At 43.3% G+C, this 20,095-nt stretch overlaps 1 protein-coding gene across 1 annotated transcript in view; it reads left to right on the top strand.

The window, feature by feature from the left end:
- Positions 1-20,095, top strand: part of Tgfb1i1 (transforming growth factor beta 1 induced transcript 1) — a 78,973-nt gene that overhangs the window by 39,434 nt on the left and 19,444 nt on the right. The window lies entirely within an intron of this gene.

Raw genomic sequence — 20,095 nt, 5'->3', positions numbered from 1 at the left:
AGGCTGAGCAAGCCAGGGGAAGCAAGCAAGTAAGCAACATCCCTCCATGGCCTCTGCATCAGCTTCTGCTTCCTGACCTGCTTGAGCTCCAGTCCTGACTTCCTTTGGTGATGAACAGCAGTGTGGAAGTATAAGCAGAATAAACCCTTTCCTCTCCAACTTGCTTCTTGGTCATGATGTTTATGCAGGAATACAAACCCTGACTAGGACAATATATTTAGATGACATGTCATATATATTATTTCTTTTCCTCATTAAAAGTAGTGTGAAGTATTACCTATTATTTTCTGTCTCAGTTCTGGAAACATCCAGCCACCCTAACTTTGATATATTAAGTCCTTTTCTGAAAAACAAGTTTTTATACAATGAGATGTAATTAACAAATAAGCTTACTATGTATTCTTGGATTTCCTAAGAGGGTGGCTTAAGAAATATCTACTTCTATTAGACTCTTTATCTAGTATGTATGCCAGCTCCCCTATAGCTGCATAGATAGAAAATCCCCTTTCTTAGTCTTTCCTAAACTACATACCTTGAGCTTGTATGCAGTTAGGTCCCAACTCACATACCTGGCTGAGAAGTGTGACAGGACACTCAGGTGGAAGTCAATGACCCTGTCCATCTTATCCTTCCATGAAGGAATATTAAGATTTAACAAGCCCAGTTATGATCATTTTACACAGGAACAAGTGACATATAAGATGTCAGTTGTTTATCTTAGCGCTACAATATAACACCCTCTTCATAAAAGGAAACTGAATCCAAATTACATAAATAGGGCAATCCAATAAATTAATATCAGCTGGGAAGAAACTTGAGCCAAAACTGTTTGGATCTACAGTGGGCAGGTCAGATCTAAGCTCCACAGCCTGCTCGTCAGCAATCTTAAAGAGCGTATGGGAATTTACCAATGTTATCTACACCCAAAGGCATTTTAAAAATAAAACTGAACCCAGTGCTTTATATTGGATAACAAACTCATTGTTGAGTCCAACGACATTATATGGACCCAAAACATCTGCCCTGTTTTTATTCTGTGTAGAGTGGTCCAAAGTGTCTTATCTGCCAGGTCAGATGGGGGACTCACAAGAGACAGACAGCATCGTTCTTTGAGAAAACTGTAAGAAATAGAACATTTGATATTTAAATGTTCTGGATATCTGTAATTTACAGATATGATATCTGTAGATCAATAAGATCATAGGTGCATGACAGGATCAAACAGGGATCTGAAGTGGCAATTTCTGGTTTCTTTGTAAGTGGGAAAAAAAGAGGGGAGGGAGTGTGTGGCGGAGGTGGCAGGTCCCACATATGAGAGCTCTGGCGCACAGAGCCTGAAGGAACAGGGAAATGAGCAGGACAAAACAGACCACATAGTGATTAGGAGAGCTGGCCTGAAGGCCCACAGGGCAGGGCACTGCCTGACTAGAGGAGAAGGTTTCCCCAGAGGCGGGGCTGCCGTCCACAAGGCCCCAGATACCTGTTAAGGTGGCGCAGCTTGGCTGTGAGGTGGCTGATCCTTCCCCACGGTGGCTGGAAACGCTGAGGCTTGCTCCGTGCTTTTACACGGTGGGTTTAATAAAAGAGACAATTCGTAGTTTTATGCTTTATTATTAAAAGAGTAGAATGAGAAAAGGAGAAAGAGAAGATGAATGGCCATGACCATGTGGAAGAGAGAAAAAAGAGAGAAATGAGAGAGAGAGAGAGAAGAAGGAGGAGGAGGAGAAGAAGAAGAAGAGAGACGAGAGAGAGAGAGAGAGAGAGAGAGAGAGAGAGAGAAAGAGAGAGAGACAGAGACAGAGAAATAAGGGAGCAGGATGAGAGTGTGAGGAGGGGCGGGAAGCCTCCATTTATAGTAAGCTGGGTTACCTGGCAACAAGTGTGGAGTCCAGCCAGAACACTAGGGCATGAGGCATGGCCACATGTGACTGATGGCCATAGGATTATGGAGGCGAGTCTCTGGAGTGGCCTCGCCCAACCAAGCTACACACACCAAGGTTCCACATTTGTAAACTCAGTTGTGTCATGCGATGTTTTTCTAGATGCTGTCTTGTGAGAAGGCCTGTGATGCTTTGCTGAAAGCAGACACCTTAGAGGGAAACAAAACCCCACAAACAAAGAGAAGGCGCTCTTACATTGCTACACTGTGCAACACTTCGCTGGTCTTTGCAGGTCTTCGCAGGTCTTCACTGGTGTTTGTAGGTCTTTGCTTTTTGGAGAAAAAAAAAAAGGTGCCAAAGAACTTCTCATGGTATTCCAGCTGATCCTGGCCACTTCCACTGATTGAAACCTTGTTTCTGCTGGATCGTGCCACCCCTACTGATTCGTGTTTGGTGTTTGCTCTTGAACTGGTCTGCTTTCCAGTAAGCAGTACTGACAACAAAGAGTGGAATCACCCCAAGGAGCTACGTCTAAACAGGTCCACAAAACCCTTTTCCTATTAACCTTCTTTTTCTCCTACCTCTGGTCAGTAGGTTAGAAGAGAAGTTGAAGCATTCTAGACCCCTAAATAAAGTAGATTTTGAAAAACAATCTAAGCCTAGAGGTACCTATATTTTATTAATGTCTAGACATTCTTGGACTGGAACTACTTGAAAGCCTATACCCATAATTGTGTGTACCTGCAGTCAACCTGAAAAACTCAAGTATTTTTCCTTTAAAGTATTTTTCCCTTTGCCCTCTTTTTAAATTCCTAAGTAACTGTAACAGGAAAACATTAAACAGAATACATAAAAAAAAAAAAAAAACAGACATGTAAAGGGACTCAGAAAATGATGGTATCAGATTGTTCTAGAAATAGCAAGAGTACTCAGGCTTGGTGGGGCAGAAACAAAGGCAGTGTGCCTGGAGCAAAGGGGTTTCGAGAGGGGAACAACTCTCCTGCAGAAAGAGCATGCATTGCCGGCCCAGCATAGTTTATATCGCTAGTCTTCTGCAAACCATAGAACCCCTGCACGGTGCCTCAGATCAGTTAGAATTCTACATGTGGGATCAACATCCAAATGGACCAGAACCGTCTTGTTTCTGGGCAGGATTTATGCCCGTCCCTCAGGTGGGAAGAGGCACTGGGTTGGGGAGGTTCCTGAATGTAGCAGTTTATTCTGAAATTAAAACCTTTGATATCTGAGGGAAGGAAGAATTCTTAAGGCAGGATGCTTTCTGGGAGGTGAAAACAGCAGGCTGTTTTAAGGGGAGGTGAATGCTGCAAGGAAGCTCTTTAAAACAGGAAGTCAAGAATCCAAAATAGCTTCAGGAAGTCCCTGAAACGGATTAGTTTCATTATCCCCCCATCCCCACCCCCACCCCAGTAAACAGTAAAGGCTCCTGAGAGTCACTCTCAGAGAAGACTAGCTCCCTGAAGAAGCAGAGCCCTGCTGAGCTGCCTGGAGGAGGTTCAGATTAACTGATCCATCAGAAAGAACACTGCAACCTACTGTGCTGCCTGTAGGCTGTGCACAGTGCTACAGGGTTTCAGCTTTTGTAAATTGTCACCCATGCCGGGGTGGCCTTTGGTGATACAGCTGTCTTTGAATCATTTTTGTTTGCATAAGTAACCCTTCACCCATATTCCTGTGAAAATCCTTGGTTCACCGTGCTCAACCTTGGTGTTGCAGTGGTTTGAGTGAGAATGGCACCATAGACTATATTTGAATACTTGGGCCCAGTTGCTTGAAGTATTTGGGAAAAAATAAAGTTGGAGGAGTTGCATCAGTGCAGGTGTGCTTTGTGTTTTGAGGTTTCAAAGCCAGTGCCTCTGGCTTAGTTCTCTCTACCTATAGCACCTTACCTCATCCTGCAGGTTGCCTGGTGAGTTTTCTTTATCTCCCAAAGAACAGTAGGGTGCAGGTCAGCCATTCAGGGAGTCAGAGAGCCATTCAGAGGAAGTTCCCAAAATACTGTCAGGGAGTTCTCTCATTTCATTTTCCAAGACCCAAAGGCTGGCATGGAGGTAATCCTGCTGGGGCCTCCTTTTGTTTAAGGAGGATACTTACCCTTTCTCAGTAAGGAATTCTCAGGGCTCAGAGACAACCCAGCTCTTGAATTAGCTCACAGCTGTAGCCTCTCCCTACATTTAAATAGGCACAGCCTGATCAGAAATATTTCATAGCTTATTAGAATTAGGCATTGGCATAATATCACCCATGTGGCCATTGGCCATCCTAAGGCAATCTTTTTATCTCACCCAAGGGAGTTTTTTTTTCCTTGAACTAAGCAAGTTTTACAGAAGCTGAAATGTGCAGGTTTCTAGCTAAGGCAATTTTATATTTAGCAAACAGAACTCGCTGTCTATGCTCCTTTCCAGAAAAAGAAGGAGCACACAGCAGGGTTAGAAAAGCAGGCACCATCAGTCATTCCGTTTCAGCTCTGCTGCCCCAGATGACACACAGTTACTGTTTTCTTACTCTGACCGCCTAGTATTTCCTTAGTAAGCTTGTTAGTCATGTTTGACTAATGCCAAAGCTTGCTACTGTCTTCCCGTTCACCATCCTCTCCATTCTGTCGGTGCCACCACAGCCATCCCCTCCCATAAGCCCTGTCACCTGTCTAGCCCAGGCTCTCTTTTTCTTACCTCTAGATTACATGTTTTCTACATGGCCTTTATTGGGTGTGGGGTAGAGGTACGGTGGGATGGGGGTGGGGTGGGGTTTGTTTTCTTCTTCGTCTTCCAGTTACTTAACATAGGTTGCAAAGTATATTTGTTCTAATAGGACAGAGCTTCCTGTTTGGTGGCACAGGATAAGGGATAGCAAGCAAATGCTACAATTTGAGCAGCATTCTGGGATACAGAGTAAGGTGCTCATCCTCTGGCAGGGCTACGTCCCACGAGAGCCCATCTGCCGGTTCTAGGGAGTAATGTAGTAGTCCTCTACCCTAGCTGTATAATAGATTTACCCAGGACAGTTACAAAATTGTTTTGTCTTGGCTGTAGCAACAGTAACTAGCCAATGTTGAGGAAACTCCAAGGTAAAGGACTCAGTTTGCTCTCAGAAACCTCCTATGCTCTGGCTCTCCCTTTGCCTTTACAGGGTGTCCAGGCACCATTATGCACTGGTCAGACTCAAAGGAATTGAAGAGATGCAGGAAGCCTGCCTCTGCGCTTTCCCGCGGCTGGAGCAGAGCTCTGCTTCCCTCCCCCCACTTCCCAGCATAGATACCTCAGGCCTTTCAGAGGGCACAAACAGACAAAGTCCAACCTGGCACCAGAATATTGCAATCCCCCCTTTTTACACATATCCCAGCCTCCTGATGGACAGCTAGCACTGTCAGGACGGATGGCTCCTGTCCTGAGATAAAGAACCAAACATCCTTGAAAAAGGTGTCCCACTTTTTGGCCGTGAGAAAAAGGCACTTAAGTGTTCCCAGACAGCTGTGGCCAGTTGTAAAAATACACCAGCTTCTCATAGCACAAATTACTTTTCCCAGGTCAGAAATGTCCCTTTTCAGCTGCACGGTTCCTCCCCACTGTCTGAACAAAAGTTCAAAGGACACATTCCTTTACCTTCTCATGAGACACCGAGGTTTGGAAACCTCGCATCTTAGTCAGGGTTTCTATTCCTGCACAAACATCATGACCAAGAAGCAAATTGGGGAGGAAAGGGTTTATTCAGCTTACATTTCCACATTGGTGTTCAGCACTAAAGGAAGTCAGGACTGGAACTCAAGCAAGCCAGTTAAGAAATATCCCCCCTCCTGCTTCCTGACCTGCTTGAGTTCCAGTCCTGACTTCCTTTAGTGATGAACAGCTGTGTGAAGTGTAAGCTGAATAAACCCTTTCCTCCCCAACTTGCTTGTTGGTCACGATGTTTGTGCAGGAATAGAAACCCTGACTAAGACACCCCACTTGCGGTGTTTTCCTTTATGAACCCCCCTTCACTTAGACCTGGGGTCACTCTCCTTCCTGTCCCATCAGGAAGGTTGGTGGTCGAAGCTCAAGCTTGACTAAAGACCCTCCTGCGATGACAGCGGGTTGTGATTCCTGGTGGCCTCTTTGGGGTTTTTACAATCTGGGCCTAACAGAATGGCCGGATGAGTTCTTCAGAACGCTGGTCAGCAGTGAATACCAGGGAGAAACAGCCTTCTGGAGATGGTTTCTGGTGAAACAACTCTTTTATTGGAGGCAAATAAGAGCTATGTAAACCTTAAGGGGTGGGTAGGGGTCTTGAGGGTTAGCGTATATCATTGGCGGGAGTGGGTGTGGGTGGGGCTGAGGTGCTGGAAATGCTTCATTTACATGAAGAGGAATTCCAGAGGCTTGCTGCACATGTCCTTATAGGGAGAGAGAAACTCCTTCAGGGTGACAGAGATGGGGATCCTAAGGCCTAAGAAAGCTGGGACACGCAGGCGCAGAGCAAGGAGGAAAACAGTTCTATTCCGCTGGTCTCAGGACAAGATTTTTGGGTTTTGGACACAATGGCCTCACTTTTGTCTGAACTATCTACCCTGGTCACCTGGCTCTTTGGCCCCACAGGCTAATCCTTTTACTGAAGCTCCTCTCTGAGAATGAGGTCCCAGAATGTCGATAAACATATGAACAAAGGTCAAGTCCCTAAACTAAGGTGTTCATGGCTGTCAGCATGTGGGCAGACTACAACTGTATCATTAAAACTGTCAGAACTTATGTGAGTGCCTCCGCTAGGATCACTGTCAAAATGACGTGGTAGCAAGGTCTGACAAAGAGCTGGCCCTGAAGGTGGTGGTTATGCCCCTGTGTATGTGGTGACAGCTGTGGGCTGGGGAAGGCCTTGGTCTTTTGGGAGACTTAAGACCCTTGTAGGAAGGAGTTGAGATACTAAGGGGAGGATCTAGCTAATGGGATATCAGTGTTCCAAGAAACAAATAGACGAGGGAAAGCTAAAATGAGTGGCGCAGTCTCTCGCTCTACTGCTCACAATGTGTGTGTGGAGACAATGTCATATCTCACTAAACACTCTGGGGTAAGATGTTCGCAAACACCCCTTTCTTCATGTGGTGCCACGTGAGATCCCACGCCCTCACAAGTCAGACTCCCAAAGGTGCAAACTAGCAGTGGGGTCCCTCCAGTCCCCACACAGGGCCCAGCCCTATCTGGGAGAGCTGTTGGCCCAGCATCATAGGAGCTGCCCTGAGGAAATTCTTGGCTTCAATGAAGAGAAGAATTTCAGGATGAGCCGGTATGAAGCAGAGTTGGGGTTCATTAAAGGCGACTATGATACATATTTTAAGCATCAGAGAAATGCACAAGAGAGTCTGGGCGTGGGCTTCGGTGAGGGAAGTTGTGCTTGCTTGGTGTACTAGTCAGGATTTTGGTAAAATTTGAAGTTATTTTCAAAGTGTTCCTAAGAAATCTAAGTGAGATCCCAGGGTGGCACCTGACAGATATATTTCTAGCTTTGATACAGTAAAACTCTAGATCACTAGACTGCAGGAAGTTAGGCTAGCTCAACTCAAAACAAAGTTTCCCAAAAAATGTTTGGGAGAGAAATGAGGCTCTACTGTGGCCAGATATATTCAGGCCTTAAGCCTGGCTCATTGATATTTTAACATTATTCATATAAAATATATAATATAGATAAGGGATTTTATCTCTAAGCAACCTTCACAGCAATTTGCTGAAATTCTTGCTTCAAGCTGGGGAGAAGATTCAGCCAGACTTCTGGGGGTGAAAGTCCCTTCCCCATCCCATGTCGTATTTGTCACTTACCGTTCCCTTCTACTCCAGTTTCACTCTAATTGTGGTCTTGTTCCTGATAAAGCGTTATTAACAGGCCTGACAGGATGGCTCAGTGGTTAAGAACACTGGGTGTTCTTCCAGAAGTCCTGAGTTCAATTCCCAACAACCATTTGGTAGCTCACAACAATCTATAAAGGAATCTGATCTCTTCTGGTGTGTAGACAGAGCACTCATATATTAAAAATATACAAATAAATAAGTTTTTAACATTATGAACAAGAGTTTGTAGCTTTTATAGGCTGTACCTTTTTTTCTTCGATGCTGGAAATTGCACATACTAGGTGAATTCTCTGCCACTAAACATATTCCTAGCATTTGACTTTCTCAGCTACTCTCATGGGATAGCCTATGCTATCCTGGAGCTTATAATCATCCTTCCTACCTCTGAACCAGAATATGGTGGAGCCCTGTGGGCTATTCATGTTTAGTCCTTCTGTTTTGTATCTCAGCTCTCTGAATCGAAGATGTTCACTGTCACCCTAAACCACACTGTGGTCAGTCACCTGCATGAACCCTTCAGATGGGCTTAGTTACACTCCTCACGGAGGAAAAGGGGTGTTTCACGATACGCTTTCCTGAAGTTATGCAAGAGGTAACTCCATATCCTTAGACCCCCTACATAGTATAGCTGTCTGTCAATTGCCCGGGGACCCCACCAAAGTGTTTAGTTTATAGGTGTGGACCACCATTCTCTGGACTTCAATAAAGAGAAGAATTTCAGGATGAGCCCGTATGAAGCGGGAGTTGGAGTTCATTAAAGGAGAATAAGATACATATTTTAAGCATCAGAGGAACACACATGAGAGTTTGGGTGTGGGCTTCTGTGAGAGAACTGTGGTTGCTTGCTACACTAATCAGGATTTGGGTAAAAATTCTAAAAATTAAAAACAAATTGTTGTGAGAGATTTGGTTTCTTTAAAAAACAAAACAAACAAACAAAAAACCCCTGTTATGTTTTGTGAATATATCTTTGTTTTAATCCCAGGCATGGGATGAGAGGCTACTTCACAGCAGGTGATTATGATTTGCCTCATGTGCTAGCAGGGGCATGAACTAGCTGCTGCAGATAGTTTACCTCTGGAGACTCGGGAGAGGGTAGACACATCTTGAGAGGGCCTGTGGCAGCTGCTGCTCACTGTGCTGCTGCTGGTTCATGTTGTTGTGGTCTGATAAATGGCCAGAACAAAAAGATGGGAAGAAGAAATTGGATATCCTGATGACAAAGATTGGACTTGTCCCAAGGAACCCAACCTACAGAGAGCTCTACACCCCCTTTTCCCCTTCTGTTTTCTTTCCTACCTAGTGTTTCAAGGATTAAAAGGAATCAGGGTTGGGTAAGAGTTGGAAGGGTGGTAGATATAAGAACCCAATAAAATAGCTAAACAAATACTCCAAAAATGCAATGCATTAAATATTACTTTCCTTGACTGTGGAGTACTTTGGGATCCCCTTAAGTTTTGAACTAGAGACTGCTTGCCTCCTTTCTGGCTCTGCCAAGTCTCTTTGGCTCTAGGACTCTGTCTGCTCTGGTAATACATCTAGAAATAATTCCAATTAAAATTTGAGCTTTGCCAGAGCTTCAAGTAACTTTGGACAGGTTACATTCTTCCCAAGAACAAAGAGTGGGAATGTGTCTGAAAGGCTTGTTTCCTTGGTGTCTTCCACCCCTCTGGCTTTTACAATCCTTCATCCTGCCATAGGAGATTATTTTAATACATTAATATGGGAAGACTCATCATAATCATAGGAAGGATCATTTCTTGGGAAAGAGAGCCTGGACTGTATTAGATGGAGAGACAAGCTGAGTATATATGTATCCTTTCTCTGCTGCCTGACTATAGTCATGTGACCATTTCCCTCGGGCTGATGCCACTGTGACATCTCTGCTATGATGTACTGCTCTGTAGAACTGTGAACCAAAGTAAGCCCTTTCTCCCTTAAGTTGCTTTTGTTGTGGTACTTTATCAGAACAGAAAAGTAACTAAGATACTTGGTAAATTGATTAATATGGAACTGTCAATACGAGACCCAGGTCTTATCTCAAAGATAGTAAGAAAATTTTATCTTGAGCCAAATATGAGTGACCATTCCTAAGTATAACAAGAAGATAACAGAGCCATCAGTTCATAACAGAGGCAGATACATAATTCCCTTCAGAAATAACATTTATTACAGAAAATGGGCCTCAAGGTGGATGGAAACATTAGACAAAAACGACATAATTATGGAGCTTAGAGTATGATGGGGCCTTAGAGGGAAGGGTGACTTCCCTTTAATGTCTGGAGAGGAGCTTCAATAAGGGTGAAAACAAGGCCAGGCAGTGGTGGCACACACCTTTAATCCTGGCACTTGGGAGGCAAAAGTAGGCAGATCTCTTTCTGTAAATTCTAGGCTAGCCTAATCTACAACGTGAGTTTCAGGATAGGCAGTGCTACACAGAGAAACCCTGTTTTGAGAGAGAGAGAGAGAGAGAGAGAGAGAGAGAGAGAGAGAGAATAAGAAAGCAATTGATACATGTGCATTCACATCTACATACATACACACGCACACACACATGTATAGATATAGACATAGAGATATATACACACATATAAACATACATAGACATACTAACCATGTATTTTGGTGAGGTTTATGAAAAGATTTTGGAACGTTGAGCTGGCAAAGCTATAGTGTTCAGAGCTTAATGGGTTGTTCTGTAGGAACATGGAAGATAGAGTTGAGAGAAATGCAAATGGCGGATGTCTGGCTTGTGAATTTCCAGAGGGAAGTTCGAGAGTCCCTCAAACCCTGTATAAGGGCAATTTTATAGTATTTTGAATTAAGAACTACTAAAGTGAAACCCTTGTGTTACTGGGATGACTAATACTCATCAGCTGAGACTGAAGAATCGGTTGTGATTAAGAAGGAAGCTGCATTTTTGAAGTGAAATCTTGGAGTATTTCTTCAGGTTCAGCCCACAGATGCTATGGTCCAGAGTGGGTGGAGGCTGCATCTCATGCTGGCAGAGTGATGTTACAGTCCAGAGATCAGGAAGCCTCTTAATATTGCCCCTTGACAAACTTGGCAACTATAGTGTAGTACTTGTAAACTACTACAGGAAATTCCCATCACTTCTACTTCCTGATCAACGGCCAATGGCTGCATGAAACTTTTCTAATTCCCATGTTCTAGAGCTCATGAAGGAATTCCCCAGCACCCCTTACCAAAAAATTATCTTATCAATTTGTTGCACAGAAATTTCCTCTGAACTTAAACCTTTCACTGCAGGGCTCCTTAAGACTCAGGAAACAAACAATTCAGCACTCTCAGGACGTTCCTGAAACTTAACAGATGTGTAAGACTTTTCTCTCTCAAGGTTATATAAGTAGTGAAGTCTTCTGAGGAGACCTTTCAGCCTTTGAGCTGCATGCCTCTTATGGAGAGAGCTCTAAAGTTCTACCTTTCCTGAATTATCATCCATGCTGGGATGAGCTTTTGATGACCCTGTACATAACCCTTCACTCATACTCCTCCTGCAACTCCAATAAACTCATTAGTTCAAATCAGATGTTTTATATATTTACTTTGGTCTATTGTTGGCTTCCTATCTAGGGAGAGTAGACATCTGTGCATGTCTCCCCAGGAAGAGTGCCACATGCTATTATGTTCACCCTTCTTTCACTTCCAAACTTACTCATTGTCACCCAAGGTAAGGTAGGTGAACAGAAGGTGCCAAACAAGGCTATCTTTAAATAATGCTACCCAGACCCAGGCTTCTGGCAGACCATGTGGAGCTGTGTGTTATTTATAGATTTGCTTTGCTTAGATATTATTGTTGTTTTCTAGATAATATTGTTGCAATATTAATATTGCAATTACTTAGGATACCAGCTTTTTTATATTAAGTAGAAAAGGGCAGAGGGAGGACATTGAGTGTTTCTGGGTGAAGTTCACCTTCTGAGGAGCTGGCTTGAATCTCTAGAGAACTGAATCTTTTTGTTTCTCAAGGTTTGATTCATTCCACCGCTGCACTTGCAGTCAAGCCTACTGCTATCTTTAGTAGCAGGTGAACTTACCATAAAACTGAAGAAGCCTTGTGTGTGACTAGGACTAGTGTGGGTCCCAGTATCCTGACAACAAAGATTGGATTTACTCCAAAGAACTATTTCTAAATAGGTGCACTTCCCTTGTATCCTAATAACCTTTATTTTCCACTACTTATGGTGGGTGGTGGGCTAGAAGAGAGGTTAAAGCATTTGAGAACCTTTATTAAAAGTAGGTTCTGGCTTCTGGTCTCACTGGGCTGGGCCCTGAACAGAACTTGGGAGCAAATTTGCAGCCAGTACCCCAACACCAAAAGGAAGCTCCACTTCTAGGAGCTCTAATACGCCCAGAATCATAGGATCAGAGGTGAGGAGGACCCAACATCTGTCCCAATACCAGGAATAACTGGGAACAGCAGGACCCAGGCAAGCAGGAACTCTGACAGACCAGTGGCACTGGTTCCTTCCGGTCTATGTGGGCCGATGCCCTGAGCAGACCTTGGGTACAAACTCTGCAGCCAGTCCCACAACACCAGAGGAAGCTGCAATGCCAGGCACTCTAACTCACCAAGGATCACAGGATCACAGAATCCCAAGATCTCAGGAGCTTGGTCACACCAGGATATCAGAGTCCCAGAGGTACCTTGACTCCCAGGAGCTAAGATACATCCAGGATCTCAGGATCACAGGATCCCAGAATCACAGGATCACAGTCAGATTGACTCTGAGGAGTTCTGACACAACCAGGATCACAGGAAGGACAGGCTCCAGTCAGATATAGCAAGGGCAGGTAGCACTAGAGATAATCAGATGGCGGGAGGCAAGCATAAGAACATAAGCAACAGAAACCAAAGTTACCTGGCATCATCAGAACCCAATTCTTCCACCACAGCAAGTCCTGGATGCAACAGGAAAAGCAAGATTAAGATCTAAAATCACTTCTCATGATGATGATAGAGGACTTTAAGAAGGACATAAAAACTCCTTTAAAGAAATACAGGAGAACACAGGTAAACATCTAGAAGCCCTTAAAGAGGAAACACAAAAATCCCTTAAAGAATTATAGGAAAACTCAATCAAACAGGCAAAGGAAATGAACAAAAGCATCCAGGATCTAAAAATGGAACTAGAAACAATAAAGAAATCACAAAGTGAGACAACCCTGGTGCTAGAAAACCTAGGAAAGAGATCAGGAGTCATAGATGCAAGCAACACCAACAGAATACAAGAGACAGAAGAGATAATCTCAGGTGCAGAAGATACCATAGAAAACATTGACACAACAGTCAAAAGTTCCTAACCCAAAACATCCAGGAAATCCAGGACACAATGAGAAGACCAAACCTTAGGATAATAGGTATAGAAGAGAGTGAAGATACCCAACTTAAAGGGCCAATTAATATCTTCAACAAAATTATACAAGAAAACTTCCCTAACCTAAAGAAAGAGATGCCCATAAACATACAAGAAGTCTACAGAACTCCAAATAGACTGTAGCAGAGAAGAAATTCCTCCCATCACATAATAATCAAAACACCAAATGCACTAAACAAAGAAAGAATAATAAAAGTAGTAAGAGAAAAAGGTCAAGTAATATATAAAGGTAGACTATCAGAATTACACCAGACTTCTCACCAGAGACTATGATGATGATGATGATGATGATGATGATGATGATGATTATTATTATTCTGGACAGATGTCATACAGACCCTAAGAGAACACAAATGTTAGCCTAGGCTACTATACCCAGCAAAACTCTCAATTACCATAAACGGAGAAAACAAGATATTCTATGACAAAAACAAATTTACACAGTATCTTTCCACAAATCCAGCCCTACAAAGGATAATAGATGGAAAACACCAACACAAGGAGGAAAACTACACCCTAGAAAAAGCAAGAAAGTAATCTTTCAACAAAACCACACAAACATAATTCCACCTCTAACAACAAAAATAACAAGAAGTAAAAATCACTTTTCCTTAATATCTCTTAATATGAAAAGTAATATTACCAACATATCCTAATTGATTGAAATTAAAAAATATGAGGAATTAGAAATTTGTTGGCTGTCACCCAGTGGACTCTCTAATTTGGTAATTGGAGAGATATGTCCAATATTGTACAACCCATATACACTCTCTGCTTGTTTGTACATGACAGTGTCTTGCTGTGTACCATATAATGGTCTTGAAATCATGCTTCTCCTATATCAGCCTCTCTCTTAGTAGGACTGTTTGATGTTTTTACTCTATACTATGGTTTTCAGAACAGCTTACATATTTCAAAATTATTTATACAGCCAAAAGAAACATAGACAATTAATTTGGGAGGTGGCTTGTAAAAGAACAACAAGAATGAGACTGAATGTTTTGCTTGATATTTATAATTATTGCATCAATTTTGAAGATGATCTTATCTTCAAAAGATGATCTTATCTTTTTATGAGATGAATGCTTTTCAAAATCATCACAGCCAGTGAACCAGAATTTTCCCCTCACCTAATGTCTGTGCCACCCTCCAAGGAGAACCATTGTTTATTGAAATAGGTAATGAATGACTTTATGGATAGACCATCTTAATACACACACCATTTCTTATATGAATGTAACCTGTTCCCTGTGGGCCGAGAATGATGACAATCACTCAAGTCAAATAGCTTTGACCATAGCAGGAAATCTGTATCCAAATAATTGTGCCTACAATTCATTCCTTGGCACAGCAGAACTGTCAACTCTTAGCTACCATGGAAGTGAAATTCTTTGGGGATATGAGGCACATTGAAGTACAGCCGTATTACAATGAACTATGGCCAAGGCAACTTAAATAAGGAAGAGTTTACTTGATACAGTTCCAGAGGGAAAGGAGTCCACCATGGCATGGAGGTAGGACAGAAAACAGCAGGCATGGCGGCCAGAGCGCAGACTGTGGGCTCACACCCTCAGCCACGCGTGGAAAGCTGCAGGTGCAAGCTACAAGCAGCCAAAAGCTTCTGCTCTGGAGCCGCCCCCACAGGTGCACAGGGAACAGGTTACATTCATATAAGAAATGATGTTTGTATTAAGATGGTCTATCCATAAGTCATTCATTACCTATTTCAATGAACAATGGTTCTCCTTGGAGGGTGGCACAGACATTAGGTGAGGGTAAGATTCTGGTTCATTGGCTGTGATGTTTTTGAAAAGCATTCATCTCAGAAAAAGAAAATAGAATGGCTCGTAAAATTATTTCTATTGTGTGTAGGTTGTTAATGTTAAAGAAAAGGACAATTCTTAAACAGAAAGGGGATGTGAAGTGAAAACCTCTGGTTTCTTTGGAAAGTCAGTTATGTCAAATGATGTTTTGCTGAGGCACAGAGGTGAACGGATATTTTGCTAAAGCAGACAAGTGAAGGAATGTTTTGGTGAAGGATATTTAGATAAAAGAAACATGTGAATGGACGCATGGTGTTATGAAGGAATATACATATAACCCAATAGTCAGTGGACGATGCTGGCTGGTATTGGTATTAATAGTCATCATTTGTCATGATTTCACACACAAAAAAACTTTTGGTGGTGTTCTGGTGGCTTCTTTCTGCTTCTGCAGATTCAGGACAATTGGCAGAGTGAAGTGGAAGTTTCTGAATATGTCAGCTGATACAGACTCACATGGAATTTTGCTAAGACAGATTCATGTGATGTTTTGCTGAGGCAAGATTTGTGGGTGGACACATGATGTTTGGAAGGAGTATAAATAGGACTCAACAGACAGTGACACGGGTAGGGGGCTGGCATAGCGATTTTTGCAAAGCTTTGTTGGTCTAGCATCTTTATTGATTTTCACTTCATCTCCTGGAGTCCCTGCTGGTTCTGGTAGCTTCTGCTGACTCACTCTGATTTGGTGAAGGCCTGGGTGTTTCTGCTAGGCTGTGCCACTGCTGCTGATTCCTGTTTGCTATCCTGGCAGTACTGAACTGGACTGCTGGTATCCTGAAAATGGGAGATTGAAAAAGCTCCAAGGAACTACTTCTAAACAGCACTCCACTGAGCCTCCAGGCATCTTCAGGATTGACCTGCCCTTGCTGATTCATGAACTGGTGTTTGCGAGTGGACTGAGCTGCTGCTGCTTTGTGTGAACTGAACTGCTGATATCCAGACAATGCATACTGGATTTGCACCAAAGAACAATTTCTAAACAAATCCACTACCCCCATATCCGAATAAACTTTCCTTTCTACTTCCTCTGGTGGGTGGAGGGCTGGAAAGGAGGCTAAAGCATTTAAGAACCCTTATTAAACGTAGGTTTTCAAGAATAAAAGCCTACACCAGTTTGCAAGGAGCTATCAGTCCAATTGCCAGCACCCCAATACTGAATAAATATTGGGTATGGTTAGTACTGCATCTGTAATAACATTGAGGGGACCAGGAAGCAAGAGGATTAGAAGTTCAAGGTTATCTTCAGCTTTGTAGGGGGTTAAATGCCATCTTGAATTACATGAGACCCTGTCTCAAAGATCAAATAAACAAAAAGCCTTGGAGGCTGAGATGCTTATTTCACCTATTATTTTATTTTCAGAACTTAGCATGATATGTTTATAAATAAATGAGCAATCCATTAATAATCATTAAGGTTATTTTTTAGTACAGTGGCAATTTTTGGTATATAGGCTAATATTTTTTTAAATTAAACATTCCCAAACCACCATACTATTTGAGTCTGTGAATTTATTGTTTTACACTAGAGATTCAAACTAGGGTCTGTAAGGCAAGAACTGACAATAAGCTAGTCTCACCCGCCACCCCCTCCAGCCTCCCCCCTCTTTTAGACATGGTCTTGTGATGTAACCCAGAATAGCCTTGAACTTGTGACCCTCTTCCCACTACGTCCTGTTCAGACTGATTTTTCTAAAATTATTTTTCAATAAAAAATTAGAAAAGTGATTAGAATCCACCGTAAAAAAGTTTCCCAGCATGAGAATAACTTTTTAATGTGCAACCACATACTTTGGTATGTGTTTTCTACATACAAGACCATTCTCCTACCTAAGAACAACCAAATCAGGAAGTTCACTGCCATCAAAACCTTAGATCCTACTCCAGCTTTCTCAACCAACTTAAAATATTTATTTGCTCTAGCAAACAGGATCTAGCAGCTGCTGCATTAATCACATATCTCTTTAGTCTTCATTATTCTAGGACAGTGGATCCACTTTCTTTAATTTGTATTACCTTAAAACCTTTTCATTACTGGAATGGCACTGGTTTGAGACCTTTCAGAGCTAGGGAATATCCAAACATACACATACAATGTATATAGCATGTGCATCGTTATTTCTGTGTATACACATTTATTGAAGACCCTGTCTACTGATATCTTTAGTTCTAATCCTAAAAGCCACCTGGGTTTCTTCTTTTCCTGGCAGGAAAACATGACTTCCACTAGCCTTAATATACATGCCTATGCTATCAGAGGCTAGTTTAACAATCTCTTATTGCTCCTGCCATCCTTCTTCGGTTAATTCACCCTTTACCTGTGCCAGCCCATCTGTTATTGAATGAACACTCCTGACACCTTGCCGTGTATTATTGTCCACACAAGATGCTCAGATCTGTCTGCCATAGCTACAAACCCTCATATTGAATTGTTTGGCAAGGGGAAGAGAGGAAACCAGGAGTTAACAGAAAGAGATCTTTCTTCCTTTCTAACTTGCTATTCAAAGCAAGTTTGCTGGATTAGAAACTAGATTTCATTTCATTCACTCTTTGATGCTACATTAAAAAAGTATGGGCTTTGATACATGTACTTGAAGGAGTTTGCTGTTTGAACAGCTATTGGCAAGGCCTCTCTTGCTTCATTCCTGGAGAGCAGTGGATGTTAGTAAACCTAGAGGGACCTCACGTGGCAAGCAGGGCTTCAGTTTCTCTCATGTAGCCTGTCACTTTTAGGATGTCTTAGAATCTTGACACTGGTGAGAGAGATAGATGGTGTGGGTGGGACACATGTGCAGCAAAGGAGTGTGGGGTCTGAGCTATGCCTGTTGGAATACGCATCATGGAGTCTTGTGGTCGACACTATAGGGAAATACCGTGAGCCTCTGGGCCAAAGTTTTTGCTCACAGCATCTTTCTATGCTGAATGGAAGTTTTCATTCCCACATTCTTCACAGTCATGGTCCTAGATGGAGCCTCCTCCTCTCCCCAACCTTCCAACTCTGAACAGCTGTGGTATAAGAATGGTCTGGGTTTGAGGGAAGTGAGGGACAACATATCTTTGACTTCGAATAGCTATGTGGGGGAAACAATGGGGAGGAAGGAGACTCAAGACCCTGCTCAGGACTCAGAAACAAAAGCTTGAGGTCCAAGCCTAAGGTTTCTAATATACTCAGATCTTCACGCATAGGATTTAAGTAGGAGATGGCGTAGTCCCTAAGTGCACCACAAAAGTTGTCAAAAGCAGTGGCCAACCTCTCCTTCCTGCCCCAGCCTGCGCGGCTGTAAGATGCCCCCCACAGGAGCTGTCAAAATGGTGGCGCCATGACACCTCCTAAGCTTGCAGCCGTCGCAGGAGCTGTCCATGGTCGCCCATCTCCTTTCCTGCCTCAGCCTACAGTCTTCAGTGAAGAATTACTGCAGGAGCTGTAGCCGCAGGAGCTGTCCAGAGTAGCAGCACCTCCTCTCCAGCTCCCAAAGCAGCTCTACAGAGATGGCACCTCAGCAAAAGCTGCCTGTAGGTGGTTGGAAAGACTTCCCATCCTAACCCAGGAGCCTGATGCGGGGAATAGGAGGTGAAAAAAGCCAGCATTCCCTGAGCTCTCCAAGCTCAGGATTTGAAATCCCACCAATCCTCAATCTGGAAATCCACCCTGAAATGCTCTACAACCCTAAAAAAGAAAAATCTGATATAAGCCCTGCCCTTTGTCTAATTCCCTGCTGTCTGCTCCCGGGAGCAGAGGGTAGCCATCTCTGAATTCGTCCCTCCACACTCTGGACCCTCCAATAGATCTCTTTATGAGATTTGCTGCCTGATGTGACTCTCTCATTGGAAGCAGCCAAGAAGCAATGAAGAGAAGCAAAGAAGCGGGGCGTGGCTCCTGAGCTCAGTTGGGGATACCCTCCCCTGGAGCTGCATTGCCTCTGTTGAGGCTTCCTCTCAGAGCTGCGGCTTCTGCCCCACCTCCCACTCCCAGTGTCTCAGGATGCCCTTCCACTGAAATACAAGTGACTCACAGCTGTGTGGTTCCTGGCTTCTGAGTCCCTGGAGACCCTTCCATTAGAACAAACACAGATGGGAACACCTTACTAGAACATATGGGTGGCTGTAAACTCAAGAGAGCTGCCTGCTTGTCCCCAGGAGTACTGGGATTAGAAGCATGTACTACCATGCCTGACATGAAACTCTTCTGCTGGCTTTGCATCTGCAAGCCCATCCATTCTGTTTCCAATTAGCTCCCGAATCTGAGCATGTCTGGAGATTTATCTATCTTCTTTCTCCCTTGAAATTATGAGCCCTGGGACACTCAGCTCTGCAGCTACATGACTGAGGTAGGAGATGGACATACCTGCTCTAAGCCAGCCCATCCTCATCCTTTCCTCAAACTGACTTTTTTTCTCCCCTACTTCCCTAGTAAAGAGATCCAAATCCTAAAGAGAAATGTTAAATCATGGGGCCTTCCTTCAGAGCTGTCTGCCCTTGGATGGGATTGCTGGGACCCAGCAGGGCCTTCTACAGTATGCCTAGGAGAATGATCTGGGAATGGGGTAAGGGCACCTCCCCAAAATCCTGCCACACCAGACGAGTTTACAGATAATCCAACTGCCAGGCACAGCCACACTTATCACACAACATTGGTTTCTATATACCCTATCAAGATCAAATGGGACAACTTGATCCCAGCACTTCAATCTAGATCTAGACAGTAGCCAGGCCATTCCAGGGGAAATAATGTTACCTACTTCAGCATTCCCTGATTTACATAGGTCCTCATAGAGTGCTTCTAGATTTGTTTGACTGCCACAACAGCTCACTAAATCAACTTAGATTGAGTCAGTTAAATACTTAGGGTTCAATAGTTGGACCTCCTAATGAAAGCACACAGGAGTTTGCCTTGCTAAGCCTGTGTGCCCTGTCCATGCCCTCTTTCAGAAAGAGAAGGAAGCTTTAAGGGGTGATAACCTGGATAGGGAGGTATGCAGGGAGATGGGCAGACTCAGAGGAGGACAGCTCAGTCACTGAGCAGTGTTAGAGAAGGGGAAGAAAGAAAATTAGTAGGGTGAGGATACAAATGAGTAAAGGGTTTCATTCTGTAAAGAGTCCTTATTCATGATAATGCTTGTGTATTATTATCCCCAGTGGCTTCTGCAGGGTCAAATGAGTAA

This window comes from Apodemus sylvaticus, chromosome 1 (genome assembly GCF_947179515.1).
Source record: "Apodemus sylvaticus chromosome 1, mApoSyl1.1, whole genome shotgun sequence".
Classification (NCBI taxonomy): Eukaryota; Metazoa; Chordata; class Mammalia; order Rodentia; family Muridae; genus Apodemus; species Apodemus sylvaticus.
This window is presented reverse-complemented; position numbering and strand designations above follow the sequence as displayed.